General features: G+C 57.9%; 1 non-coding gene across 1 annotated transcript in view; it reads right to left on the bottom strand.

The window, feature by feature from the left end:
• Positions 1 to 4,560, bottom strand: part of LOC102772712 — a 9,559-nt gene extending 4,999 nt beyond the window's left edge. The window contains exons 1-3 of the transcript XR_001515316.1: positions 4,411 to 4,560; positions 3,009 to 3,058; positions 212 to 295 (exon numbers count right to left, since the gene is read on the bottom strand). This is a non-coding gene — a transcript (uncharacterized LOC102772712). The remainder of the gene's footprint in view (positions 1 to 211; positions 296 to 3,008; positions 3,059 to 4,410) is intronic.
• Positions 4,561 to 5,566: the final 1,006 nt, after the last annotated feature.

Genomic DNA, 5,566 nt, shown 5'->3' on the forward strand with positions numbered 1-5,566 from the left:
TGTCTCTCTTTTCCCTGATCTACGGGGCCCGTGAGGGCAGGGACTGTGCGTTTCCTTCACTGCTGCATCTCCGGGGCCTGGTACACGGTAACTGCTCCAGCAATATTTATAAACGGATGAATGGTTTTCCCAGAGGTGACCACGATGGGCCTGGGAAACGCCGGCCTCTTCTCACCCTGCCCGCTTCCCTCCACCCAGCGCCCGGGCTCACCGTATTTCTTATTGAACAGATCCTGGACTTGCTCCCTCAGTGTGTTGGCAATGTCGATCCGGGAGAGTCTGGCATCATAATTTTCTGCAAAGTGAAAAACAATTATGGATTGGGGCTGTTAAAAGGCACTTAGTGACTTTTAAGGAATATGATTTTCTAATTATGGGGACCTCCTTCTCTGGCAATTACCAGATCCTTGGAGCGGGCCCCCCGGGTCCTTCTCAGAGCTAATCTCAACAGAGATGTGTGTTTTTCCGGAAGGACGCACACTGTTACAACAACAGCAATGAGTCGGAAATTGAGTTAATTGTTGACATTTGAAAACCACCACAGTGATAAACAAGCCTGGAGGGGGAGACACCAGGAAGAGAGAGGACTGGTTCCTGCACCACCTGTGCCACAGTGGGCTCAGAGCAGGGACACGTGAGCTCAGGTGACTGGGCGGCCCCCCGAGGGGCAGGGAGCCGGCCTAGCAGCTCTTACCAGATCCTTGGAGCGGGCCCCCCGGGTCCTTCAGAGCTAACATCTCAACAGAGATGTGTGTTTTTCCGGAAGGACGCACACTATTACAACAACAGCAATGAGTCGGAAATTGAGTTAATTGTTGACATTTGAAAACCACCACAGTGATAAATAAGCCTGGAGGGCGAGACACCATGGAGAGAGGACTGGTTCCTGCACCACCTGCGCCAGTGGGCTCGGAGCAGGGACACGCAAGCTCAGGTGACTGGGCGGCACCCCCGAGGGGCAGGGAGCCGGCCTAGCAGCTCTCAGTGGTCACTCACTCCCCCCAAGGGTATGTGTTAAGGAGCCTGTATGCCAGCACGTGCCAGGGGGACCCCTAATGGGCCCCTGCCCATGGGGAGACTGTAGCCTGGCATTGCCTCATGAGAAGGGAAAGTGAGGGAGTGGATCTGGACCCCAGCCCACTAGGAGGACTGGGTAGGAGGAGCCTTGGGGTGCGGTGAGAGGCTCCACTCCCCTCATCACAGAAAGTTCCCGCTGCCCGGGAAGGAGTGAGAGACGGCAGTGAGCAGCCACCCCTCTGGGACCTGGGTCCTATCTCTAGGGCTCCCCCACCTCCAGGGCTGGCCCTCCTGCCACTGGTCTCGCTGACCCGTTTTCTCCTCAGAGCCATAGTGACCACCTAGGAAATGCTCACAGCCATCCCTAGGGCTCCCCAATAGGCACTCCGACGTTGACTGGGCGGCCCCCCGAGGGGCAGGGAGCCGGCCTAGCAGCTCTCAGTGGTCACTCACTCCCCCCAAGGGTATGTGTTAAGGAGCCTGTATGCCAGCACGTGCCAGGGGGACCCCTAATGGGCCCCTGCCCATGGGGAGACTGTAGCCTGGCATTGCCTCATGAGAAGGGAAAGTGAGGGAGTGGATCTGGACCCCAGCCCACTAGGAGGACTGGGTAGGAGGAGCCTTGGGGTGCGGTGAGAGGCTCCACTCCCCTCATCACAGAAAGTTCGCGCTGCCCGCTGCCCGGGAAGGAGTGAGAGACGGCAGTGAGCAGCCACCCCTCTGGGACCTGGGTCCTATCTCTAGGGCTCCCCCACCTCCAGGGCTGGCCCTCCTGCCACTGGTCTCGCTGACCCGTTTTCTCCTCCCCGCCATAGTGACCACCTAGGAAATGCTCACAGCCATCCCTAGGGCTCCCCAATAGGCACTCCGACGTGGTTCCCCTGGACCCCAGCCCACTAGGGGGACTGGGTATGAGGAGCCTTGGGTGCGGTGAGAGACTCCACTCCCCTCATCACAGAAAGTTCCCGCAGCCCGGGAAGGAGTGAGAGACGGCAGTGAGCAGCCACCCCTCTGGGACCTGGGTCCTATCTCTAGGGCTCCCCCACCTCCAGGGCTGGCCCTCCTGCCACTGGTCTCGCTGACCCGTTTTCTCCTCAGAGCCATAGTGACCACCTAGGAAATGCTCACAGCCATCCCTAGGGCTCCCCAATAGGCACTCCGACGTGGTTCCCTTCCCCCCACTGACGCTACACGTGATCTAAAAGGAAAAGCTGAGAAGTGATACCGCACCCTGACAGATGGGAGGGGCAGAGCCTCCCCTCAGAGCCTGGTGGGTCGGTTTCTGTTTCTCAGGTATGGCCCACTCTTCATGCTTCCTCTCCCTCCACACTCACCTCCTCCCATCCCTTCTTGGCTCAGCTACAGCTCCCCTTCTCTAGGGAGCGGGAGCCCTCCTTGCCCTTGCGATACCCCCTCCTCTGACTTCCAAGCATAAGAGCAAGGCTGACTGCCTAATATAGAGTGGGTAGGGCAGCTGGCTTGCCAGGTGGATAGAGGGCGGCTCCTACATCCTATGGAATCCCTCCCCCACCCCCAAACCCCCCGTGGAGTCTCTCACTCAAAGCTGGAAGGCTACAGCCCATCCCCACTGCCAGCTGACCTTACCCAGGCCCCCAGGCCCTGAGGTTGTAGCCAGCCCCACCCCTAGTGTGGGCCTCCACACCCAAGCCAGGTCAAGGTCATGGTGCTGGGACAGTGGACCCCATCCTGAGCTGCAACCTTACCTTGAAAGCCCTGTCTCTTCAGGTTCCTGTCCACAAAAAGGTCCCCTGAATCCCTCTCTGGGGGCAGGTGGGGGGGAGGGGGGAAGAAGCCAGGGTGAGCAGGCAGCTAGCTCCTGAGACCCAGGGACAAAGGTGGAGCAAACCCGATTGGGAGGGCAGTTGGGGAATGTCAGGGGAGGACAGAGGAAGCAGGAGGGGTGGTGGCAGAAACCTGGGACCCCTCCCACGCCCAGCCCGCACCTTAGCCCATGACCCTGTGCAGGGTACCTTGGCTGTCCGTGATGGGCTCTTTGACTCCTTCGGTGAGCAGCTCAGGCCTGGAAAATACAAGTGGGGCTATCACCAAGGTCCCTCCAAGCCTCCTTCATCCTGCACAGACCGCCCCTCTGAGCCTCAGTCTACACATCTGTGCAATGGGCTCTTCTGCCTTTGGACAGACCAGGTCTGGGGTCCCTGCCCTTCTCCTTGCAGCTGTCCTGCTGATCCATGTGTGAGATCTGGGCTGGGTGTGTGTGTGCGTGTGTGTGTGCATGTGCGAGTGCGTCTGTGCTGGGCTCTGAGGATTCAGGCGGGAGTGAGACCAGCCTGGTCCTGGCCTGGTGGGGCTGACACCCTTACTCTCAGTTCCAGGACGCTGCCTGACTGCCACTATCTGGGGTCAGAGCACATGGTCTGGGGAGTCCCCAGAGAACTGGCTGTAAGTGCAGGAGCCACTGGGGATAACTATGTGGCAAGTTCTCGGAGGCATAAGGAAGGCCCGAGTTTCTGGCTGAAACCTGAGAGCTGCCATTTCACTTTGGAGTCAGGGGCCTCGGGGACCAGGCCCAGTTTTCCACTAATGTCTGTATCTCCACAGACTCCACAAAGCCCTTCCCAGACATGAGGCAACAACCCCCGTTCTTGAAGCAGGCACTGTTTCCATCATCCCATTCTCAGGGCCAAGAGACTGAGGCATCGGGAAGGTTGGTAACATGCCCAAGACCCCACAGCTCCAGGGGCAGAGTGCAAATGAAGTGCCCCTCTCCCCGCCATTGCAGCCTCTCCAGCTGAGGGACACCCCCTCCCGATGCGGACCTCTGTTTTCTCATATGAAATGAGAGAGTAACCCTGTCCTGGCTCAGACAGGGGGGAGCAGGCCTTACAAATCCAAGTCTGGGAGACAACGCCGGACTGTGGAAGTTACTTTGGCCTGGGCGTCGGGGGTCACAACTGCTCCTGACCCCCTAGGTGACTGTGGGGACAGCATTCTATCTTCCGAGCCCCAGTCTCCCCCTGAGGAGAAGGGAAGAGGTGGTGGTGGCGGATCTGAATACAGTCTGAGGCCTTTTCCAGCTCCCGAGACTGTGGGCCAAGGCAGGCTGTGCCTCCTCCCTTCCGGGCCCCAGGAGCCCAGCCCTGTGCCAGGGACTGAGCTAATGCCGATGCCTGCTGCCAGGACAGGCATCAAGTCCTCACCCGCTGGCCGCCTGACCTGGGGGCAGAGTGCCCTGGGAGTCTGGCCTCTGGCCTCTGGCCTCACTCCCAGGCAGGGTCTCTGTGTCGCTGCTCGGCCGCCTCTGTGACGGAGAGCTCATCACCTCTGTGGGCAGCCTCCCCACAGCCCCCTCCTCACACTAGACCCTGGTCTGCATCCCTTCCTTCCCTTTGGGAGGTTTGAAGTGGCTGTTACCTGTCCCACTCCTCCAGGCCGTCAGCTCTCCCCTGGCCGGCCTGCCTCCCCAGCACCCTCAGGCTGCCACAGACCCCAGACCCCCACCACCCGGGCAGGCCCGCGCTAGCTGGACCAGGCTGCACTGAAAATGGGGCATTTAGAGTCAGTGCTGTGTGAGAGTTAGTCTGGTCCTTGTCCCAAGTTCCCGGGAGAGAACCTCTAAATCTTTGGAATTTCTGGAATGACAGGAGTGTCTGTTATTCATGGTGAGCCTCTGGGATCACACCTATGTTTACACTAATAAGCTGACTCAGGATTCAGGAAGAGCAAGCATGTGATTAGTGGACTGGGGCTACCAGCCACCTGACATCAGCTCAACCTCCTGACTTCTCGTGGGGGTCGGGGAGGCTGGAGACAGCCAAGCCTACATAATCATCCCAGTACACACTGTGGGCGCTGAAGCTCGGTGCAGAGGCCTGGTTAATAAATCATGTGCTGAGAGCGTGCCATGCCCTGACTTCATGGTAGAGGGTGTGGAGGAAGCTCTGTGCCCAGTGCCCTCCCAGACCTCACCCTTTGTGTCTCTTCAATTGGCTGGTCCTGACTTGTATCCTCTATTTAAAACTGCGATCAGACTACAGCCTCCCCTGAATTCTGTGAGTTGTTCTAGCTAATTATTGAACCTGGGGGAGTCACGGGAAGCCAGTTACTCAGAAGTGTAGGTGGCCCAGGGCCCCTTGGACTTGTGGCTGGTGTCTGAGTGGGGATGCTCTTGTCTTGCTGGGGTCTGTGCCCTGACCCTATGGGGCCTGCTAACTGGGTGGTCAGCATCAGACTGCACCCTGCACCGCAGCACTACATTCAGACAGAACCTCCCCCACCGCTCCCTGGGCCTCAGTCTCCCACCGAGAGACTCCACCCATAGCTTTAAATGGCTAAAAGGGTGTTTAAACTTTGGAGAATTTGATAAAAGCAAGGGACCGTCTCTCCAGAAAAATAGAAAAATTTGCATACAAGTTCAAGGATTTGGGTTAATAATGTTTTTTGACAAAAGGTTTAGAAAGTTTAATTTGATTTTTGTGCCAACTCTAATTACTAGGTAGTGGTTGCATGAAGTATTGCTTAGAAGGCTGTGGAGGTCAGGTTCAGGAAGTGTCAGAAAGTGTCAATGAAT

The sequence above is a fragment of the Myotis davidii genome, unplaced genomic scaffold (assembly GCF_000327345.1).
Source record: "Myotis davidii unplaced genomic scaffold, ASM32734v1 scaffold3766, whole genome shotgun sequence".
NCBI classification, from domain to species: domain Eukaryota; kingdom Metazoa; phylum Chordata; class Mammalia; order Chiroptera; family Vespertilionidae; genus Myotis; species Myotis davidii.